Source organism: Peromyscus eremicus, chromosome 8b, assembly GCF_949786415.1.
Source record: "Peromyscus eremicus chromosome 8b, PerEre_H2_v1, whole genome shotgun sequence".
Taxonomy (NCBI): Eukaryota; Metazoa; Chordata; class Mammalia; order Rodentia; family Cricetidae; genus Peromyscus; species Peromyscus eremicus.
In genome coordinates, this window is record NC_081424.1 from 4,655,496 (window position 1) to 4,677,198 (window position 21,703).

Sequence of the window (21,703 nt, forward strand, 5' to 3'; positions counted from 1 at the left end):
GCAAAAGTTAAATCTGCCACATAGTATTCTGTGCGGCTTGCAGAAACCTCTGTATACTCAGTGGGAATGTGCTACGCTGTAGCTCCAGCCTACATGCTGCCATGAACCCACCATAGAGTAGCTCAAGCTTGCAAGTTGTGGTGTCTGGCCACCCACATAAGACATGAAGCAGAACCTGGTTTTGGCTCCATTTAGAATTGGTTATTAAATATTCTCAGGTTTCAGGTGGAAACTCCCCCCCCCTTGCAAACAGAACTGGAGGTGGTTAATAGCCTGGGTGACCTCAGCACTATCTGTAGGGTCAAGACTATACTAGATCCTTCTCCAGGACCTTAAGATGACACATGTAGTCTATCTATAGAGCCCATCTTCATGGAAGAGGTGTTATGTACTTTGAAATGAGTTTCAATGTAATTTTGCCTGCTCATGGCCGTGTCAGAGGGGCAGCAGGTGGCAACTGACTTCAGGGGATCAGCCCACCAGAATGCAAGGCACTGATGCAGGAGTCTCAGTTAGGCAAGGCCCCAATAATAGCGTTAGCTAAAATAGGGTTTTGATGACTAAGGGTCTTTAATAAATATAGAAAAGGATTATGATAGAGATTAGCTTAGTGGGAAAACTAGTACAGATAAAAGCAAGATATTGTATTGCCCCGACCTCCGATAAAGTAGGAGCTGCAGAGCATAGAAAGGGAGCAAGGAAATGTCGCAGTGAAAGGACCCTGCAAACGCCATAACAGGCTATCAGTCTTCCCTCAGAGATCAGGCCTCTATTTCAGTTTCCTGAGACTTGAGCAAGCAGTTTCTGGGAGGGCCATGAACAAAAGACATAATCCTTGCAGTAGCTCCCTTTCTGCATGTACTCTGACTGCTCAAGGTTCAGTCAATTGTTTACTTTCTGGAATCCCTCACCAACTTAGAACTACATACATGGGTCAATGTGAATGTTCTAGGACAGCCAGCCTCCATGGCAGTTCAAGGACAAAGCCTGGGACTGCCCAAAAATGGTAACTGTGATCCCCAACTAACCCTAGCCAATTAAAAGTTACTAACACGATTGCCACTCATATAAACCAATCCTGAGTCTGTTCCTATGAAGTCTGTAGACCCCAAGCCCCTTTTGCTTTAAAAACCCTACCCCATTGCAGACCTACTAGGGGTCTCTCTTGCTCTGCTGCTGCTTCAGAAGGACCCGGAGTTAACTTGTAACAATACAAAGACTCTTTGTTTTTGCATTGGATTCCATCTCTTGGTGGACTTTGGGGGACTCTGGGTACAACAACAGGACTAGTTTCTCTTGAGAAGCCATATAGACAGTGGCTTAGGTTAATGATTAAGAAAAACATTTGAGTCCCAGAAGCTAAGTTAGTTCAAGTTCTTTTAATCTTAATACTGAAAAATGTGTTCATGGGATTCAGTGTGCATTATAGCTAAAACAAAGCTTTAAAAATGACTTAAGGTTAGGTTAAGATGTTTTTGTTAGTGGTTTTGAGGTAAAAAACCTTGAAAAGCAACTTAAAGGCATACTTTCAACAGCTAAGTGAGGGGCACGTTGAGGTCAAGAAACAAGTCTGATGACAGCCTGGTTATGGCTGGCTGATGTATCTTTCTTGCTAGGATGCATCAGTGATCAAAGATGATGATTCCTTGTGCCCAATTCTTCCCCGGCTTCCTGATATAAAAACTGTTGAACGGGTATGCACCCTGAGGGTTTAAAGTACAGGTGACTGATTCTTTTTAAGGTATAAAAGTTTAGACTTGTGATTCTTCTAAGATTTCTTATAACGTTACCTTTTGAGATAAATAATAAAGTGTTTGATCCTTTCTTTGTAACCACAAAATGCAGCCTCCCAGCAAAAGAACTAGCTGAGAAAAATACCTTGTTTGCTTACACTTTTCTAATCTATGACAAGTTGCTTGGGTATGAACGATTGTGGGTTCTTGGGACAACTCTTTTTTTCACCTGTAATTTGTAAAGTGTTTAATCATATAAGAGATATAGAAAACATATTGTTTCTTTACTTGTATTTATTGTAATCATTCACTGGAAAAATAGAATGTAACCACAATGTAATTTTTATACTGCTCAAGAGATTTTACTGGGGTATATAAGCTGTAAGGGAAAAAATTAAGTTAGTTAGAAGGAAGACATCAAGAAAAACAGAAAGAATATATCTGGATAGAAGTAAGAAAAGGAATAAAGAGCAAAGAGAGATGATGATAGACATACCCTAAAATGGTGTGAGTGAGTGTGATTGTGTGTGTGTGTGTGTTTCCCCTTTTTTGCCATCCCCAGAAAGTTAAGTTTCACTCCCTTAGATAGAAAAATCAAGCTGAGTGAATATTCCGCCAACTCCCTTAGATCCCCCTCAATCCCTGAGCTACTGAAGGCTGGTCCTCACTGCAGCGATATATGCCTTAATCTTTATTGTGAAAACAGGATTCTGTTAGGTCAGGAAACCTTTTTCCCAAACGGTACTGTACTTAAATTTGCCAAATCTAAACTACCCAGTGTCAGACTCTCAAAGTTTGAACAAACACTGGCTACCGAGTCGTGTTGAACCGGACTTCTGTTTTGCATCATGTGGATCAAAACTGCTGGCTATAGTGTTTGCAGAGAGCCCCACAGTGTATGACACAATTGAGCTGTCAGAGAACATGTGCCCAATGCTGGAAAACTAGCAAGGTTATCAGGCACTTTCTAAAGAAGATTTTAGACCCACTTCATGGGTGAGAATCCATGGCTAGTCTTTCAGACATTGTCAAAGACTATTCCTGAGGAAGTCATAGACTTTAGCAGTGAAGCTATCAATGCTGGTTTTTCTAAATGTCCATGATCTATGCATCCAGTTGCCTTTTGAACAATTATGACTATGTCCATATATTAACATCTATTGGCTTTACCCAGACATGATTCTGTTTTGTAGTTGGGAAATGTTACAGAATGATGAGAATAAGTGACTGTGGAGTTCTCTATCACCCAAACCAAGGACCAGGGAATGTTGCAGAAGAGGAGACAGAAAGAATGTAAGAGCCAGAAGAAGGGGTAAACTCCTAGTCATAGAAAATATGGAGCCTGAATTGGCCATCTTCTATAACTAGACAAGGCTTCCAGTGGAGGGATTGGGGAACCAATCCAGCCACAAAACTTTCACCTACAATTTTTCCTGCCTGCTAGTTGTGCTGAGTAAAAGTGGTGGGAGTAGCCAATCAATGACTGGTCTAGCTTGAGATCCATGCCACAAAAGGAAGCCTACCCCTGACACTGCCTGGGGGTCCAAGTACAATTCCTTTTCTTTTAAATTACATGCATATGTGGATCGGTGCTATCAGATGTGTGTTTTATGTGAATGTTTGTGTGGAGGTCAGAGGACAACCTCGTGTTTTGGGAAGAGCATGAAGTCTCATTATACTTAACACTGTACTACCCTTTCTACAGGAAATATAGAGTTGCTGTAGACTTAATTTACTTATGGCAGTTGCCACTATATTTATCCTCAGAAGGTTAAAATAAATGAGATAATTCTGGGTTCTGCAACTAATTGACAATCCTCCCACTCTATTCCAGAGCAGCAGCATGTTCAGGTCCAGAGATGTCTGTTACAGGAACACTAGGAAATCACAGATCCCACATTAGCCTCCGAATGTCTAAGTCTGAGTTATTACCTTTCCTTCTGTCTAGCTGCATTTGCTCCTCCATATCTGTCTTGTTCAAATCCTGAAAATGAAAATGCCAATCTTTACCTGCTTGAGGAATGAAGGTATGTACTGTTTTTTTTTCTGCTCATAGTTAAACATCAAGCATATTACTTTAGACCTAATTATAAAATTACACTCAAGCATGGCATACTAACATGTCACTTAAAGGTAGATGTGATCATAGGTGGCACACAAGCTAGTCAGAGAATTAAAAAAGAAAGAGGGATGAGGAGAGGAAGAAAAGAAAAAAATAGACACTGGAGAACAAACGTGTAAGCTACGTGTTTGGCCATCTTTGGGAACAAATGTGAAAGAAAATTTTCATATCGAATAATTTTATTTCTCTTAAAATTTACTTAAAATTTTCAGATTAAAAGTTATAAACTTGCCTCTTTTGAGTCTTGGCTCCAAGATGACCAAAAGAAGAAGAAACAATGGTTGTGAAAAAAACGGGTCACGGTGTGTGTAGCCAATTCGGTGCACAAACTGCACCTGGTGTGTGCCCAAGGAAAAGGCCATTAAGAAGTTTGTCATTCGGAACATTGTAGAGGCCGCTGCTGTCAGTGACATATCCAAAGCAAGTGTCTTTAATGCTTATGTGCTTCCCAAACTCTGTGTCAAGCTCCATTACTGTGTGAGCTGTGCTATTCATAGCAAGGTAGTCAGGAATCGATGCCATGAAGCCTGGAAGGATCAAACACCTCACCACGATTTAAACCTGCTGGTGCTGCACTGAGACCTCCACCAAAGCCCATGTAAAGAGGTGGCTTCATAAAGACAGAAGAAAAAAACACCTTGGAAAAATAAAATGGGACTTATACTTTTAAAAAACAAGACATAAATTTATGAATAAAGAAAAATAAAAAGAAGTATGTATAAATTCTTTAAGAAACAAATCATAATACTCATATTTATTGTATTTTATTATACCTTTATTTTCAAATCCATATGTCTGTATTTTCAGATGCTTTATTTATTTGTTAAGAGCACATATTCTAAAAATGAATCAATGTAATTTTCTCTCTCTGAAGGTGGACAAGGAAATGAAAAAGAGGAATTCCAAGTAAGTACAAAGAAATTAGAATATTATGCAAAGAATTTGAAGATTTGATTAGCATGGAATGTCAAACATAATAATCAATTAAATAGAATTTTAAAATTTAAATCAAGATAGTTTCATCAAATATTCCAGAGGGATGTTTCACGAATTGTTTTGATTTTTATACCATCTGAAATCAGTTATGTCTCTGGAACTTAATGGTAACTACAACAATCTGTCAAACTGAAATTGATAGAAAATTAACATTGTAATTCATGTGGACAAGAACTGGTGGATAATACCAGGGATGAAGCTGGAAACGGGGAGATGTATGTGAGGGAAGGGACTGCGTCACTCTGCTGCGTAAACACTGGATGATGTGTATCTGTTGCTATCATAGCAAATGCGATAATCCTCCAGCGGACTCAGAGCTGTCATGAACAAAATAATACAACTATTTTGGTGAAATTACAAGTCCTGTAAGTGTTCTGGTGATTCTGGATTGTCACAGTTCTTTTTTCTTTCTTTCTTTTTTTTTTTTCAACTTAATGCAAACCTCAATATACCTGGGGAGAGAGAAACTCAAATGAGGAACTGGCTTCATCACCTTGGTGTGTAAGCAAGTCCGAGGGGCGTTTTTATTGATTGCTAACTGATACAGAAGGGTCCATCCCACTGTGAGCAGTACCACCACTGGGCAGGTGGATCTTTGCCCTATAAACAAGGGAGCTGAGCATGTCAGGGGAAGCAAGGCAGTGAGCTTCAGTTTCTGTCTTGAGTCTCTACCTCAGCTTCCCTCGAAGGTGTAACCTGTACGATGAAATAAACCCTTTCTCACTGTCAGCTCCATCATGAGGTAACAGGGGCTGTTTTCTACATGATAGAAAAGAATCTCCAAGAGACAAAAATCATTTCTCTGCTTACAACCAGTGTTGAGTCCACATACCTACTCATTTGTGTGTACATATGAATGGGCTCTACTGCAGTTAAAAGTTACTTTTCACAATATATTACTTGATGCTCAGAAGAGAGGTTATATGTGGCTTTGTATTGGAGACACTCAGAAAAGAAAATGACTGGCTAAAATCCCTATTGAAAGTAGATGCAAATGTCTTCAACAAAACCCTCACACATCAAATCCAAAGGAGTCTAAACAAGGAATTACAACATGACTGAGTTCCCTGAGAAGAAAGGGTGTCAAAGTGATGATTGTAATGAACCACACAAATAACACGAAAAATGAAAAGCATGTAAATGTTTCAATTGGTACAGGAAAAGTATTGCATTAAATCCAATGCTCCTGCACCCTAAACTCTCAAAAATAAAAGATGTATCTTACCTTAAAAATTAATGGGTATGCATACCTGCTCAGGATTATTGCCCTACTTGATAATGAAAGTGGAAAGCCAGTCTATATGACCAGTCACACAGCAAGCTTAATACCCTCACCAATTCTACTCTATCCAGCATCTGAAGTCCTCACCAGAGCAAGTAAGCAGGAAAAAAAAATGTCCAAACCAATGAGATAGAAGTGAAGCAACATGTTTTCCTGAGAAATCTTATGTAGAGAAACCCAGAAATGCCATAGGATGCTTTTACAGTGAATTTTAAAGGTCAGCAAAATTGCAATATACAAATCAGCATATAAATTTATTTTTCCTTTATTACATTTACAACAAGTTATCAAAAAAGAAAATTAAGACAAAAAATCTATTTTTGATAACAGGAAATAATAAAGTAAACAAGGACTTAACATTTTTAAAACATACAACCACTCCCTAGAATTAATACAATCCCTCTCAAAATCCTTTTGACTTTTTTTTTTGCATAAAGAGAAAATCATATAGGGACTCAGAAAGGATACTAAGGAGCCAAAATAATCTTGAGGAAGAATAAAACTATAGGTATTGTACTGAACTGAGTTAAAACACACTATAAAGCTACTAATTAATGTAGTGCGGTACTGATATTAAAAACAAATTTGTAACTAATGAGAAGACTGGAAAAAGCCCACCCTAAGTGTATTCTGACATAAGTTCTAAGAACACACAATGAGAAATGGTAATCTCTCTTTAAAATGTTGCTGGGAAAACTGTTCATTTACATTCAAAAGAATGAGGTTAGACCTTTATTTGACCTGGCAGAAAGAAGTCTACAAAATTAATTAAACATTTAATTTGTAACTCCAAATTCTAAGACTAATATAAGATAGACAGGGGAAAGCTTTGGAATATTGGACTTGGCTAGTTATTTGGTGAATGCCGTATCAGAATCACAAGCTTAAAGAGCAAAACCAGAGAAGTGCAAATAAATCAATTGAAATCCTGCACAATAAAGGAAAAATGAAACAAAGTCTCAAAACAACCTATTACTGAAAGAAAATATTTGGAAACAACATATCTGATAGACAAATGATATTCAAAATAAATTACTAGGAAGTTGAAAATAACGGTTTAGACAATGGATGCGTTGGTTAGGATTTTGTAAACTAGACACCAGATAAAGTTATCTGAGAAGATGGACTCTCAATTGAGAAAATGTCCCCATCAGATTGGCGTGTGGTCAAATCTGAAGGTCAATAATGATACATGTTGGAGGGCCAGCCCCCTGTGGGTGGTGTCGCCCTGGGTAGGTGAAAGCAGGCTAAGCACTAAACAGCATTCCTATATGGCTTCTTTTTCAGGTCCTGCTTCTAGGTTTCTGCTTGAATTCCTGCTCTGACTTCCCTCCATGGACTACAAGCTGTAAGCTGAAATAAATACTCTCTTTCCCATGTTGCTTGTAGTCATGGTGCTTTATCACAGTAATAGGAAACAAACTAAAAGAGTGGGCAAGGGAATTGAATAGATGTTTTCCTAACACATTTGTAAATGAACAATAGGACATTAGGACATTGATACACAACAATATTCATCATCAGAAAAATGAAAAGCCACAAGGAGAACTCATTACAGCCTATTAGATTATCTGTAATCCAGGGCAAAATTAAACAAACATTTCAAACTCTAACAAGAATAGATGGGGATACGGAGAATATGGAACACTACACTATTTGTCATAACCACAATACAAATAATATGGGGGGTTTTGAAAATTTAAAAACAGAAACACCATATATTCTAACAACTCTATTCCTATGAACATATCAAGAAGATTGATGTCATGATCCCCAAAAGATGTGGGTCTCTATACTGTATTTTTAATAATAACGAATATGTAGAACAACCTGTGGTCCACATGTACATAGAGATAAAGGCAATGGAGGCATATACAGATGTGACTATGATTTCCAACATAGAGGCCAGTCATATACATGCACTAGAATGTACTACTAAGTCTTCAATATGAGAAAATCTTTCCACACGCAATAGCATGATTAAAACTAGAGATCATTCTGCTCCATAAAAAGGCTTATCACAAAATATTGCTTTATGATTCCACACACAGGTGGCATCCAAATTGTACACCTATGAGCAGTGGAGTGATCGGTATTAGAGCTTCATGGTTAAGAAAAGAAGATAAATGTTAGACTGGTGTATAATATGTTATGTAAAATTAGTAAAGTGTAGTAATGCACTGCACAACACAGAATCAATAGTGACAGTGCTGTGCTGTGTAACTACAAAGCTGTCGCTCTAGCGGATCTCGTGTGTTCTCGTCATGGAGTTTTTCAGGGGAACGTGCTGTTACCGAGTTGCTGGCCTCACTGGTGTGGGCACCGATCTCAGCTCAGACCACATACGTCCACTGTGTATAAGGTTTTTGTTCTCTCACTTGAGAAGGTAATTATGAGTATATTCAATTTGTCCTTATCCACCTCGAGATAATTTATATCTGACCTGGTCCCATACTTTTTTATAACATTGTGCAGCTAGATTTAATAAAGATGAGGTTAAAAAAAATAGACCCGTTTACTTGAATTAATTTTCAGGTGACTCTAAGAGAGAATTATACACTTGTTCATATTGTGTTTTCCACATTGTTATCTCTTATATTTTGAAGCTAGAAAAACACTAACGTGGTGATTAGAATAAAATAAATGTTCTGAAAACAATTCTAAAGTAAAATGAACACATTGTAAGAAAACAGGATTTTGATTTAGCAAACCCATATATGAACAAAACTGAAGAAAGAACAAAATACTCAGATCTATGATAGAGAATAGATAGAAGACACAATAAACACTTTTAGTATATTTCACAGAGATAAAAATGTCCCTGGACCACAAAACTTTAAGACAATAATTTAAAAGACTTAATGAGTACAAGTGTGAATCGTCATTACAATCAAGAAATTGAATCATAATCAAAACCATATATACTCTATTTCCATGGCAGAGACAGTGTTGTCTTCCTGAAATATTGATGAACAATGCATTGATGTTGATATATTTAAAATTACAACCTATGTGAATGTAGAAAAGGAAGTTACCCATGCGTGAACATGTAAAATGAGGAAGTCAACCTAATGGAGCTGAGATTAAGATCCTGGAAAATACCTTGATATTGTGATCCGAATTAAGCCTAGAAAATTTTATGAGAGGACAGAGCAAATGGTTAACAAATATTTTTCTTAGATGACTAAGCCTGTCAGAAATATACCTTTTGTCCTGGCGTCACACTTGTAATGATACCAAGGGAGAGACGTAAGTCTGGCATAGAGGAGCATGACAGAATGAATGCATCTGGAGCATCTGGCCCAGGAGCTCCCACATGCTGCATGGTCACATCTGTATTGGGAACAGGAGATCAAACTCACCCTGGGATTGCTCATGCTTACGTCAGAGGTCACAGAAAATGCATCTTCAAATCCATCTTCAAAGGGTCCCCTTTACACCTTTCACTATCATATTCATGCCTTATCTAAACTGATCCTCCATTTATTTGCTAAGTGATTTTCTATACTTGAGATAATCAAATTTCTCCTGAAATTTACATTTTAAATCCTTTAAAGGAATATTTAAAATTGAACTTCAGCCAATATAGGTAACACGTAAATGCAGAATCCAAATTAATTTTGTTTAATAAAAGCAAAGTACAAGAGAAGTTAGGAACACCATAAACCATGACTCTTAAAGCCATAAATATACATGTACCTTTAAACAAACCTAGCAATGATACTAGATGTAGTACATTCAGAATGAATCTGTGCCAGATAAACATTTTGCAAGAAATATGTCTTCTTTTATACTGCATTCTAAAGTTGTGAAAAATCACTGTGCTTAAAATAATAGCAAAGAAAGGCTATCTGGAAATAAAAACAAAGCATATAGTGGCTGCACATGATAATCAAAATAAAAGAAAATATTATGGTTGCTGAAAACTTACATGAACATTTATAATGTGTACATTAGCCCTGCTCAAAAAACTAAAGAAATCAGAAAAAAAAGACCAAATCTAAGTAAAAAATAGCAGCCTTTGAGATGCCACTCAACAACAGAATAACTCCATTCTTAAGCCACAGCAAAAATCAATCATATGTATTAAAATTAATGATGTACAAAAAAATTCTACTTAATTCTTGATAAATTCTAAAAATTGTGAGATGTTTTATGAAATCATGTAAATAGGAGGCTTTCCAGCTTGGACTTTGCAAAATTGCAAAAATATTTATTATTATATACCCAATATTCCTTAAAAGAAAGAATTGAGATGTATTATCCTACCAATACCCTTACAACCAATCAATGGATGCTGTTTTATTGACTCAGTACTGATGTTTTTCTGTATTGAGAACTGAACCTAAAGCTAAGCATATGCTTGGGAAGCACTCTGCTAGAGATGGTTTCTCAGCTCTTCGTTGTTAGATCTTGAAATAATATGCATTTTCCTGTTTCCAGTCTATCCTTGAAGGTATAGGTAGAGACAAGAATTTAATACAAAAATGTTTTCTTAAAGAAGATGATTTCCATGGAAAATTTTGGAATTTACCATAAAATTTTATTATATAAGAAATAATATCCTCTAATATTTTATGACACATTTTCCTTAAATTCACAGTATGTGTTTGTGTATGTGTGTGTGTATGTATGTGTGTGTGTGTGTATGTGTATGTGCGTGTGTGTGTGTGTGTGTGTGTGTGTGTGTGTGTGGTGTGTATGTGTTTGTGTGTGTGTGTGTGTGTGGTGTGTATGTGCGTGTGTGTGTGTGTGTGTGTGTGTGTGTGTGTGTGGTGTGTATGTGTATGTGTGTGTGTGTGTGTGTGCGCGCGTGTGTGGTGTGTAGTTCAGAGAACAGTCCCAGGGAGTTGGTTCTCTCCCTCTACATTTGTGTCTCATGATCCAACAGTGTCAGGACTGTGGCAGGACCTTGTATACATTGAGTCATCTGTCTCAATGCAATCACAGTGATTAAAACCAAATTAGTTTCATAGTCTTTAAAGTTACTCCCACTTGAGAATAGTAATGTTCTCTTAAAAGACACAATTTTCTCAAGAAGGAAATAAAATAACAGTAATGATGTCTGAAAAAGTCATACGGAATCATACTATTAATCATCTACCCAAAATACCTGTAAACACACACATACACTTATAGTTTAAATCAAATTTTCCCTTCTGGGCTGAGTGTACTCCCTACAAGAGTCAAAGATAATCTAAAAAAAAAAAAAAAAAACCTAACACCAGGCATGGGACCCTTTTACTAATCCCTAACTAACCACAGATTGCTACGGGCTGCAGGAATATATTATAAGAACTCAGCTGGTTATGGCAAAGCCACTACCTGAAGGGATCAAGGAATTCCTTCAGAGGAAGCCAAATTCCAGGGAGCATTTGGTGTTATTTGGCTTTTTATATATCAGCTGTCTTCTGTTATGAAAATCATGTGTGCCTTCACAGCTTTCCCAATTGATTTTTTTCCTAAGAATTGCTAACAGTATGGACTGATGACTGTTTGGACATATACATTAGAGGTATTTGGAGAACAACCTCAGGAAAGATTTCCTTCCCTCAGGCCCATCCATTTCTTCTCCTTTTAGCACTGGAATCAGATATCTCTCTTAGCCACATTTAAGGGCTAACAGGAGTAACAGTCCAAACCACCACATAATAAGTCTCCTGAATTAAGGTAAATTCCACAAAGAGACACTGCCTAGGTCAGGTGGACCTTAAGTAACAGCTTTGCACAATTTAGCTCGGACCCTCCTTTTCTTACAGCCTTATTAACTTTATAGACCTCTAACTCCTTACCTAACCACTTCTAGGAATATTTAGATAACCTTCTGTGCTGACAGCTATGTACAGCCAGAACCCCAGTTCAAGCCTCCCTGTAATTATTGTTATTGGCAGTATCTGGCCAGGTCCATCCCCAGACAGAGTAAAGTTCCTTATCAGAGATTCCTCTGTACTCTCTAAGAACAGACTTAAGTGTCCACACTACCTGTTTGAGAAGGCCTGGCTGATGTGCTAATTAAGCTTAACTTTATCCTTTCCAAAGTCTTGTCTCCAGTTTTAGATCCACCCTTAACAATTAACTCAGAACTAAAGGGTTCCAATTTACAGGTACATCTAGCTGTGATGGAAGTTGCCTAGCCAAGTTGCCTAACGATGGAGCACATTTGCCAGAAATGACAGGAACAGAGATAGCTTGGAGAGATAGGGGTCAAAGGGATAAAAGGGCAGTTTTATTTTCAGAGAAGGACTTAGAGTTATAAGGAGATGGAGAGGAAGAGAGGAGTAGAGAACTTGAAGACAGAGAACTGAGAGAGATAAGGAGGTTTTGAGCAGAGAGAACATGTGGATGAGATGGAAAATGAGGAAGAGCCAGATGGGGAATTACTACCTGGATAAGAATGAGATGAGAAGGAACTAGATGAGGCAGAATCAAGATGAGAGAATTAAGATAGAACTTAGAGGGAACAGTAGATAAATACAGGGAGAAATCAGGCAAGAAAGGAGCTAGGCACAAGAACAGAACTGAAGCTGTGTAGATAGGATTATATCCCAGAGAAATAAAATAGATGGACAAAGAGCATGGTGTACTTGGATTCATTTCCTGAAAATAGTTCTTGTCGTTCATAGTTTCTCTTCTTAGCCCCTGGGAAGTGTATTATTAAGGCTGGTCCTTTTAATAATATACAAGAACAGATAAGTGTAATTCTTACCACACATCAAGAACCCTCTTTATAAAAGAAGTAAACCCTTATAGAAAGCCAGGACCAATCAAATGAAGAGCTGTAGAACCCAACCAACACATCTACAACAGAGCTCATTCACTTAAAGACCAAGGATCATTGCATACTAGGAAGATGAAAGATTCTAAGAGCCAGAGGAACAGGGATTCTGCTGTGAGATTATGTCTTCAAGTAATCTCAAGAGCCACACCATGAAAGCTTGCCTGCATAACTGCCTAAACATGACCTGGACAAGGACAATAACAACAGACATGTCAAAGTGAGAAAGTTCACATTACCGAACCCTATACAAAGATCTACAGGCAAATAAGGGATGCTGAAAAAGGAAGAATTAACTTGTCCACCACCCTGTACACATAGATAGACTAAAACTGTGTAAGGGAATGAAGGGCACTAATTGAAGGAAGTACAGGAAAGAAGGGGATGACAAGAATTAGAAGGAGAGGACATGGTTGGAGTATAATATAGTTCAATAAATAGACACCACTAAAAATATTTTCAACAATATTTGGAAGCAAGAGAGTAAGAATGCATGTCTTTACATCTTATCCTTGATGTTCTTTAGTTCAGTGTTTTAGTTCCACAAACATTAATGTCAGCTCAATATTTAGTGAAAGATAGCATATTGATAATTCTTTTTCTTAATTTAAGTAAAAGTATTTAAGCTAAATTTACTTCCTCTGATGTAGCATATAACTGTTCTAAGTAAAACTAGATAAATGATGGCAGTATTAATTTTTATTTTCCATTTCCATCATTTCTTTTTATGTCCCTGGAGCACATCTGGATAGCTGTCCTTAGACCATAGAGTCCTGCCTGAGCATAGTACCCTTAACTCTCTGTTGACTTGGATAAAGTAAAGACATTCACAGGTTCTAAGACTATCTAGATTCTAAGACAAAACAGAATTTTTCATAGTATTATTTAATTAAAAGTTTTCTGTAGTGTCTACTAAGGACTTGAGTGTCCAGCAGCTCCTGTGGGGGTCTCTCTTTCCAGTCAGAATTGTTTCAGAAGTGACAGGCAGGAGCACACTCTTACATGATAGAGATATAAATAAATAATATACATTTTGATTATCAGATTTTTAGTGTATTCACTATCACCTCCATCCTTTTGCAGTCTCAAACTTAGAACTAGATGTATAGGTGTACTGCCTTAGGAATCAAGGAAGCTGAATGCAGTGGGGGCAGTGTAAATGACTTTGCTCTACTCTTGTGTCAGGGATTTGGCCTCCATATTATTTTATTTACTCACAAAAAATGGGGAAAAAATCTCATGCCATATTTTACAGATTGCTATGGAAATAATGTAAGAAAAGATTTTGTTGATGTAGGATCATGAACTTCAAGGTGGTGAAGAAATGATAAATTTATTGGTAGGTAAAAAAATTAGTGGATTACTACTTTCAGGCAATGTGGCAATTTTCTCAATACAAGCAAAAACCTACATGCAAGTGAATCCTAATATTACTCTACCCCACTCCTACTTAGTAAATTCAGCAGCCTTTGTTTTTATACAAATCAAATTCTCAGCAGAACTGAACTTTTAAAAAATCCACACATAAAAATACAAAAGCTTTTAAAATCTCACACAGAAATTAGATTTCATCTTCAGGTTTGAGATCTATTACTCAGTATTTATTGAGATGGACATATGATTTAAAATTGAGATGAGAAAGAAAAGCAATCATTATCCATCCGTTTGACATGTCTGTGGAAGCTATTATGACATATTTTATTATACTTTTCATCATACTATTTACTATGCTAATCCAAGCTCTGTGAAGTCTGAAATATCAAAAAGATTGCTTAAGCACACAGCATATACCAGAATAAATCCATTGAGATACTACATTTTAAAACTCACATTTATAATAAGAGGCAGATTTACACATGGAAACCCAGAAAGCAAAGGCAAATGGTTGCCCTGTAAGGAGAATGGAGAGAAGTGACCAGCATATCCCCTTCATACATATCCCTAGTTTAAAACATCCTTGGTGGTGTCATAGTTTGCTTTCTGCTGCTGTTATAAACACTATGACCATAAGCAAGTTGGGGGAGAAAAGCATTTATTTAGCTTATCGGTTACAGTCGTCCATTACCAAGGGAAGTCAAGGCAGGAGCTCAAAACAGGAACCTGGAAGCAGGAACAGGAATAGAGACAATAGCTTACTCAGCTACCATTGTCACGAAGCCCAGGCCCATCAGCCCAGGGTGGCACAATGCACCCTGGCTTGGGACCTCCTACATCAATTGCAATCTAGAAAATGCTCCACAGACATGCCACCAGGCCAACCTGGTGGAAGCAATTCCTAAATGGTGGTTCCCTCTCCCGAGGTCTGTCAAGTTGACAACTAAGATTGTCCATCACATCAGGTCAGTATGCATTCCCTGAACCAAAGTCCTTATTTGCAGGAAAAATAACCATGGTTTTCCTACACTGGAGACATTTTTGACCCCTGAGTACTGCAATGTTTATCCTTGATGTCAGAGTGTTGAAAGATAGAAGCTTTATTTCACAAATTAAATTGTCTCAAAGCACACATTACTAATTTATTTATCTGTGTGCATATCAGTATGAGTTTTGACACATTAATGCCATCATGCGCATGTGGAAATAAGACAAGAACTTATGGGGTCATTATTCTTCCACCCTGTGAGTTCTGGGGAACAAACTCAGGTTCTCTGTCTTAGCAGCAGGCATTCATACCAGCTATACCATCTTTCCAGACCTACTTTTTTCCCTTAAAATTTCATTGAAAACACATTTAACTATATTTTGTAAAACATTTTAATTTAAAAAAATAAACAGTAATATTATTTCCAACTTGTACCATTGGAACAAGACAGTAGTCTTCCTAGGTGAATGCAGATTTTGAACAGTTCATGCTGACAGAGGTATTTCTTCTTCAAATGTTACACTTCATGGGAATAGATTTTTTAAATAGGTGACTAATGTTTTTGACAAGCCTGAAATTTCTGGAAATGTTCTTTCATTCATTGGAACAAAATGATTAAGTGTGAGTCTCTGGGTCATGATACTCGTAAGTATTTAGCAGGAAAAAAGTTCTAAATGAAACTTGCTAACTTATTTTTAGTTGAGGTAAACATGCTTAGGTAGAATTAAGCAGCTCTGTCTTATGTTCTAAGAATGAATGAAATATCTGAGACTTTATTTCTTACCTTCAAAAGACTTTAAGTCTTAATAAAAATAAGCCTCCCTCCCAGACGTTAACTTCAGAATACCACACACATACTCACATCCTTCTTTTAGGTGAGAACATGATAACTAAACAGGAAAGGGCACAGATGTTTTTTCAGGTTAGATCTGGCTCTTCGTCTAAAATAAAACCATGCCTTTCATACTAAGTTTTCCTAAGCAGAGAGAGGGTGGCTAACAACTGCTAACTTTTTCATTGAAAGTATACTGCAGACTCAGGTTTAAGATATATTTTGCATTGCAGGAATATGATAAGTAGTTAATCAGGCAATTTTTAAGGTACATGATTTTATATCTTGCTACCACATCAAACAGAGTAACGTAAGCTTAGCTCTTCACAGCTAATCTTCTGCAAAATGTCAAAAAATACACACACTGTATATCTGGCCAACAGCTGCCTCTAAAGATAAAAAAGTTCTAAATTATATTTCAAAGACAATCCAACTATATTGCCATTTCTCTAAACTTAACTTAAATAGTACATTAAAACCGTCAAATTCTATATGCAAGGAAATAAAAACAGGGATTATCTGCCTAAATTTAGGAGTAGATGCTGAGATCCGATCTTAGTAGTGGTCATTAGTCACAGGTATCTCTGTACTTTCCATGATAATCATTTCATAGCAGCATAACAATATTTGCAGAGGAAATCATCTGAAAGTATCCATTTTGTGGATTTTATTCCATGTTGTCAAGCCCATGATAGACGATGTATTCCCTTTTTGTACATTGGGCTACCAACAATGTGCTGGACATCACACAGACAGCTTCTGTGTGTAGCAGCGATATGGTTGTGTGACTCAGTGATGGTTGTGTTCCTCGGTGATGAAGCCTTTTTTCTTTTTCTTTTTTTGACTTAACAATATTTAAGACCAAATATTTAGCTTCAAATATTTAGGACGTGCTGCTATGATTCCACAATTACTACCAACCTCATCAGGCTCCTCACCTGGTGTGGAAGTAACAGTGGAAAACTGTGAGGAACAGCCTTGCCTTGTTTTTCACTAAATATTTTGCTTAATTTTGCAATATGACTGTGCTCCCCGACACGTGGTTTTTCGTGGTTGCTGCCCCCCCCCCGTTTTTTTGTCTGCATGGACCCTGTCCTATGCAAGGCTCCAATGTGTATCCATTTTTTTTCTTTTGACTGTGTACACACAAATGGCTTTCCTTCCTTAACAATACCTGCTATGTGTGTCATCATAGCAGTAACCACAGTAATTTACCCCATCCTCCCCTTCTCTTTCGATTCCAGCTATGTATAACATTTGTTTCTTTTTCTTTGCCTTAACTCTACCCTTCTCCTTTCCACTAGGATTACCGCTAAAGCACCTAAGTATCTTCATCTACACAGAATGCTGTCTGAGAACTCTGCATGGTTCTGTGACTAGGAATTAGAATTCATCTTTCCATTACAGATATTGAGAAACTAACACTCAGAAGCTTAGTAAAGTTGTGCTTAAGCCATATGTGGAGGTAGGACTTAAACCTTCATCAGCCTAAAGGCATAGCAGAAAATCTTCCTACTGTATTTTAAGAAACACCGATTCCTGTGTATCTTATGTTTTATTGTTTCAACTCAATTATCTTTTGCAATCTAATCTTCATTCTTAAGTTTACAATTGAGACCAGGCTGATGTTTGGGACTCACCATCATTTTGAAGCTGGGAAAAAATTAGTAGGAAAGCATATCTCCAATTTTCACCAAAATACCTTGACCACAAACACCAATGGGCTAGAGACCCTTGTATTACACCTGCTTCATTATTTGAATGTGAAGACCTAAAACTTTCAAGCGTTTTGTGTACTTTGCTCAGAAATCTGTCTATTGACACACTTGTTCATATGAAAACAAGGCTTTGATCTTCCAACATGCTACAGATACCCACTCAGTATAATATTATAATGAAATTCTAATTTAATGCTTACAAAGTTTACAAAATTTTATTCATCATACATGTTATAAGTCTAAAATCTGAGCTTAACGTTAAATATAGCAACAGAAAATTAATATAAAAACATGAGTCTGAAATCAACATTCTTACCTTACTTTTAAAAGTTTTTCACTCATTTGAGCAGTAGAGTATCAAAAATCTCAAATATTAGTACTTTAGTCAAAATAACATTATTAATATTTTATTTTTCAGCACATATTACATTTTCTTCAAAGACCAGCAATATATATCCATATTATGCACTCATGTAAATAAATAAACAGAGCAGATGTAACTACGGTTATACAGTAATTTTGATGTTAAGAAATCCCATCCCATATACAGTGCCTCAAAATGTCAAAGACAAAGACAAAGAGAAGATGTGATGTTGGCTTTCTAAGAAAAGGTACTCTAAGCTGGCATGACAGACAGACACGCCCACAAATCGCTGCAGATTTTCTAAACTTCCTTTCCTGCCCTCAGCTATGTGAAGGCAGTTCGTTCTTCACGTGACTTGTGATTGCAATAGCAAATTTCATAAGAGGTCCTGCACAAATATTGATCTATAAAAACAATCAAGATGACTTGTATGCTTTTTCAGTGTTAATATGGCCAAATGGGTATGATGGATACTTCCTAAAAGCATAAACTTTATTTGCTGTGTGTCTATATAGATTATTCTATGCAATCTTTACATGCTTTACCCAGTGCTTAATAAGTTATTGATTTTCAAAACTTATTATACCAAGTCAAAAAGAAATAAAGAAAACTAACACTTTTTCATCAACCAACGGAACATTTTTTAAATTAAAATCTTCACTGTTTGATTGGTTAAGAATTTTCATGATTTTATCATTATCATTATAAGGTATTTACATCTTTGCACACAATTTATTCTTAGAATAAGCTGTAGTGATGACATTGATGCCAGAAACATTTAAAAATGCTATAAATATCCCTTTCAATGCTTTCAAATGGTTGCATTCACAGTACAGTTAAGGATAGGGCTGTAGCTCATGGGGTAGAGTGCTTGCCTAGTACTGCAAGGGAATTGGGTGTGCTTGCACAGCATCCCTTATGGATGCAGAAGGATCAGGTCTTCTAAGTTACCCACCACTACAAAGTGAATTAAGGCCACCCTGGTTACATGAATGAGACCATATATTAAAAATAAAAGTAAAAAGTATTTATATAATAAAACATTTTTTAAAAGTTACGACAACAAAAGTCAAATGCCTCAAAAACTAATTTGTAGTTGTTAGCTGGAGTCTCAAGTTTCATAATTAATTCACATAATGTGCAAAGTGAACCAGCACATAGGAATGCAGTGGTACAGAGAGGGACATGGAACCCTAAACTGCAGCACAATGAATTTTCTTTAAGGGCCTTCCTGCCTGAAGAGAGGATTCTGTTGAGGATAGTCTGAAACCATGTGGCACTGATTTGTTTTTATCCATCTTGTCCACAAGGCACTTTAAAGATATCAGAGGCATAGTTTATTTTAAGCATAGTCACATGCAAACACAACAGGCGTGCTACAAACATTTAGGTAGTATTTTACAACTAAAATTGTTTTAAACTACACAACATTTATTCAGTCACGTGGCGAAGGTCCAGAAAGAGCTGTGTTTAGGACTGGCTAATGTTGACATTCTCCAGCTTCAGGAATTAGTTCTAGCTACTTTCCACTTCTTTGGGCTTCACACACCTGCCAGGTAGAATCCAGAACTCTCAGCATAATGTTGCCAAAGTAGCAAGGAAAAGTAGTGGGTTCCCATGTCAGAATTCCCTGACTATTCAGTGGACTCAATCGGATCAGATATTCAACTTTAAGTGAATCTGGTTACTTTGGTACTATAACTGACAATTACCAACCAAAATCCAAAATGCAGTTCTGTCTCCATAATAAAAATGTAACTACGTTATCTAATTGTATGATTTTTTTCTTAGCTTAGGTAATAGCAAAGATCAATAGATTTGGTACAAGGTCACAAGACTTAACTCTTATTCAGAATTCCTTATGTTATATAGAGAAAACATAAAAAGCATTTTATATTATGGAATACATGATTCTGTTTTTTCACATTTTTCTTATTAAAATAATTGATGGTTTTACATGTAAACATGTAATGAGTATTTCAAAACAAGAGCTCTTATTATTTTAACTGAATTTTACAAAGTAAAATTCAGTGAAAAATTACATTATCAAGGCTGAAGAGATTGCTCAGCAATTAAGAACATACACTGCTTTTGCAGGAACCCAAGTTCAGTCCCCAGCAACTGCATCAGGACACTCACAGTTCTCTGTAAATCTGGCTCCCGGGGATGAAGTACTCTCTTCTGGCCCCCAAAGTCACTGTTGTCACATGCCCAGACACAAACACAGGCAAGTACATATAAACATGCTAATTTTAAAAACTATTTTAAAAATAACATTACCTTTGCATTGTAATAATTCAAATTAGAGAATGTAATTTCATATTACAAGTTATAATTCCCATCAGAAAATGTCATTAGACAGGTAAGTTATTGATATGGTACAGTGTGATTTTTTTTATAGTTCTATTAAAATGTCCATTTAAAAATGTCTAGTTATGAGTTTGTTTTTATTTAAACACATCCATTATTTAAATTTAAAAACAGTAATAAGCGGCTGGAGGAACGGCTCAGTGTTAAGAGAGCTTGCTTTTCTTGCTGAGGACCTGGTTCAATTCCACGCACCTACACGGCAGCTCACAACTGCCTGTAACTCCAGTTTCAGAGTGTATGGCACCTTTATCTGACCCCCTTGATCGCCTGCATGCATGTGATGCACATAAACTCAGACAGGCATGCACACAGTGATATAAAAAATAAATGTATATTAATATATTCACAAATAATTATAATTTATTAATATTTTATATGAAATCTTGTTGATAGAATATAATGATTTCTCATATTCTCTTGTATTTTTATTAACTTTCAATAATGCTGAAGGAATTTCCAGATCTATATACACTGTGGTTCAGTAACAGATAGTGACCCAATGGTGAAGAAATGCCTGTATTCTAGTCCAGAATTAATGAGATTTATAAAATAATATTCATACTGAAGGTGAGGAAGAGCCAATTTAGAGAGGCTTTAAGTCACATAGAAGACAGTTGACTGTTACAATCAAAGGAAGTTGAAACCAAGAGTGCTAATCCAGACAGCGGAAGACAGACAATGCTGTGTGTGTGCATGGAATCAGGACCCGGGGCCACATTCATAGAGCTAACACAGTAATCACAAGTAGCATAAGCAATAAAAGTAAATAAAGTCAGATTAAAATCCTTTCCCTAAAGATATCAAGGGTAAATCTATTGAAAGGAAGACTTCTAGGTAATAATTATAATCAATTGCTTTATGTAGATATGCTCTTCAATGCAAAGAAAAATCTAGTAATAGGCATCACTCTAACTCATGAATCTTTTTAAGAGAGCTTAATGAAGTTTCACAATGTAATTTACAAATAAATTAGCTTAAATGAGAGAAATTATTATTTAGCTTAGGGGTGATCTTATTGACTAAGAAAATGAGAATATATGTGGTAATAAAGAGGGATAGGGATATTATTTGAACACATAATGAGTCATCTTGCTTCCTAGATTCTCCATAATTTTCTATAATTAATATATTTTAAAATTTTACATGTCT

At 36.5% G+C, this 21,703-nt stretch overlaps 1 pseudogene; it reads left to right on the plus strand.

Moving 5' to 3' along the window:
- The first annotated feature begins 4,110 nt into the window (after positions 1-4,110).
- LOC131918719 (small ribosomal subunit protein eS26-like) lies at positions 4,111-4,457 on the plus strand (annotated as a pseudogene).
- Positions 4,458-21,703: the final 17,246 nt, after the last annotated feature.